Source organism: Penaeus monodon, chromosome 41 (genome assembly GCF_015228065.2).
Source record: "Penaeus monodon isolate SGIC_2016 chromosome 41, NSTDA_Pmon_1, whole genome shotgun sequence".
NCBI lineage: Eukaryota > Metazoa > Arthropoda > Malacostraca > Decapoda > Penaeidae > Penaeus > Penaeus monodon.
In genome coordinates this window covers 21,199,201-21,201,663 of record NC_051426.1, presented here as the reverse complement: position 1 = coordinate 21,201,663, position 2,463 = coordinate 21,199,201, and the positions used below count along the sequence as shown (strand labels likewise).

The following is a 2,463-nucleotide window of genomic DNA, read 5'->3' as shown; positions in this document are numbered from 1 at the left end:
CTATCTTACTCGCCACTCCCTTTTCTTTTAGCCCAGCTATGTGGGGTCCTTTTTGTGATCATCCTATTCTTACAATGTCTTTAAAATAAGTAGGCAAAGTTTCTTCCCCGCAGCCGTTCCGAGAGTTCACGCCTTATCACAGATAAGGCCTGTCCACACGAGCGGGCATGATCGATGGGCACGAGCAGAGATGACGTCAAGGGCGGAACAACTACTGGGTAAACAAGTGGCTACCTCGTTTCTCGCCTGTGACGTTCCTTTATGTTGCCCACCGCCATGACCGCCGATTATGCCCGCTCGTGTAGAAAAGCCTTTTCATGCGACTCCTGAGCTCGTGGATTACTACCCCTTAATACTAGAACCGGAACTATTTCCATTTTCCAGGTTGGTTGCCATAGTGCTACACTGTTCACCCTAGAGGCCGCCGAATCTCTTACACCAGTACTGCCAATATTGACCTCACCCTTGAATTTTATATTGGAGGCGAGTCCTGTCCTGTCCGACCATATCGACCCCACCCTCGTCAGTGTCAAATGTTGGCATTTTGGCCACCCTGACAAGCACTGTCGCTCCATAGCCCGCTGTCCTCTATGTGCCCAACCTGGCCATGATTGTTAAACTGCTCTGCACAATCACGCGCTTGTGCCAATTATGGTGGTTCCCATAATGTATTTTATAGGGGTTGCCCTACCAAGTTCTAGTCAGGTAGCACTCCAGATTCAATCCCGTCTGTACTTCAATCCCGTCTGAAGCCAGCAGGAAGCACGCCGATGAGGTTTTTCTCTTGACCCATACTACAGTGCTGTCCTTCGCCTTGCCCCTCCCTCTTTTCTCCAAAATGTTTCTACATCATCCATTCTAAATCGGACTTTCTAGTCTCTAACATATCCCCGGTGAGCACACCTCTTTCTCGCTCTACCCATGGCATCAGACAATCTAAATGTTCCACCCCATCTCCTAAACCTACCTCAGCCCCTTAAACATGTCTAATCATGACCCAAAATAACATACCTATCTCACACATCCTCCAGTCTCTGCTCCCATTCCCTCTACATTCAAAGGGACTGCTGACATCCATCCATTATCCTACTCTTCTTTCCCCTACACCCTTTCTTTCCACGCCTTCCCAGCACATCTCATCCCCCCTACTTTACTTCCTCTTCTGCAATTACATGCTGTTATTAACAAACAATGGGTGTTCTGTGGATTTACTAGCAAGTAAAAAAAAGCCTCACTCTATCAGAATATTCCACTGAATTTCAAATACAGTACTAGCAGTAAAGAATATACATACATACATACACACACACACACACACACACACACACACACACACACACACACACATATATATATATATATATATACATACATACATAATATCTATATATATTATCATATATATATATATATATATATATATTATATATCATTCATATATATATATATCCTTCACATAATAATCTTAGTTCTTAGGCCAGAGAATGATCACCAAAAACACCAAAGGTTGCTTTAACAAATGTGAAAGATCCTTTACCCAATAACACAAGGCCCATAAATCCTCATCATCTCCACCAAAGTGTTCTTCATCTATGTCGACTGATGCCGCCGCCACCGTTGCACCAGCTGTGGCATCCTCTGCATTTTCTTCTGCGACAACATTGGCTTCAGCTTGTAAGAGAGAGAGGAGAGAGAGAGAAAGAATACTTTTCAAAAAAACTTTCAGAGACTATTTTATCTCTCAAAATATAAGTCAAATTCCCAATAATGTAAAACAGATCACTCACTTCAATCCACTTTGCCTGGGAAAATGTTACCTATTAAATAAAACAGAAAGAGACACAATTACTTACTTTCAGCTAAAGCCACTTCATCCTGCAGCTGCTGTAGTCTGTCTGGTTTGGCAACTGACATTGAAGCTGTCGTGTCAATCTCTTGGTATTCTGACATCAAGGAGTTCATGTCAATTTCCTTAAACTGGGGGAAGAAATGATGCATTAGACTCTCTTGATATGAACTAGTCTAATAAGGGGGGAGGGGGTGATAAAGAAATAAAGAAAGGAAAATAAATGGTCAGTGATTAGAAAAACATTAACTTAACAACATAACAGAACTTTGATGAGTAATAGCCTCCTTTTTAGACAAGACATTTTATGAAGGCCAACATAATTCATAATGGTATCTCAAATGTGCTGTTAGAAACTGATATCTAGCTGGATGTGATAGCCTGAGCCAATAACCTCACCTCAAAGCGCTCCTCCTCTTCATTCTCCGGATCTTTGCCCAGATTATGGACATCGAAAGACTCGTCACCTTCTTCCATCATCTCCACCAGTCAGAAGATTTGGGTTGAATGTGAACATCTCTCGACCAGAAAGTTGCAGCAGGATTTGACTATTGTAGATTTTAAAATCTTGTAAATTCATAATGCTACCCAGAAAAAGACTGGAAAAAGTTTCTATT

At 41.9% G+C, this 2,463-nt stretch overlaps 1 long non-coding RNA gene across 1 annotated transcript; it reads right to left on the bottom strand.

The window, feature by feature from the left end:
- Positions 1 to 1,652: 1,652 nt before the first annotated feature.
- On the bottom strand, positions 1,653 to 2,325 carry LOC119598542. The gene is made up of 3 exons (XR_005230973.1): positions 2,246 to 2,325; positions 1,854 to 1,977; positions 1,653 to 1,671 (listed from the first exon to the last, which is right to left on the bottom strand). It is a non-coding gene; the product is annotated as an uncharacterized LOC119598542 (long non-coding RNA).
- Positions 2,326 to 2,463: the final 138 nt, after the last annotated feature.